The following is a 350-nucleotide window of genomic DNA, read 5'->3' as shown; positions in this document are numbered from 1 at the left end:
CGGGCAGAGGATGCAGTGGAGGCCATCAGGGGCCTTGACAACACAGAGTTTCAAGGTGAACCACCCTCTTTGGGAAGAGGGCTGAACACAGGCTGTATGCAGAAAATAGGTTGGATAAGTAAAGGGAGGGGTTCGGGGTAGAGATACAGCTGTTGGTGTTGATGGTGAAGCATTGTGGGTGATGGACTTAAAATGGAGAATACATGGGATTTAGAGGCTTTACCTTAGGTCAGTGTCTACCACATGGCTTTAGTTTGGAACTCCTAAGACTTTTATGCCTGTTAGCACAGAAATCCTTTCCTTTGATTTCCCCAATTATCTTTTTAGTTTTTTTTCCCTTTTCTTGGTAG

The sequence above is a fragment of the Leptonychotes weddellii genome, chromosome 11 (genome assembly GCF_054177405.1).
Source record: "Leptonychotes weddellii isolate Sample4059 chromosome 11, ASM5417740v2, whole genome shotgun sequence".
Taxonomy (NCBI): domain Eukaryota; kingdom Metazoa; phylum Chordata; class Mammalia; order Carnivora; family Phocidae; genus Leptonychotes; species Leptonychotes weddellii.
The sequence above is the reverse complement of the archived record's forward strand: the minus strand, read 5'-3'. Positions refer to the sequence as shown.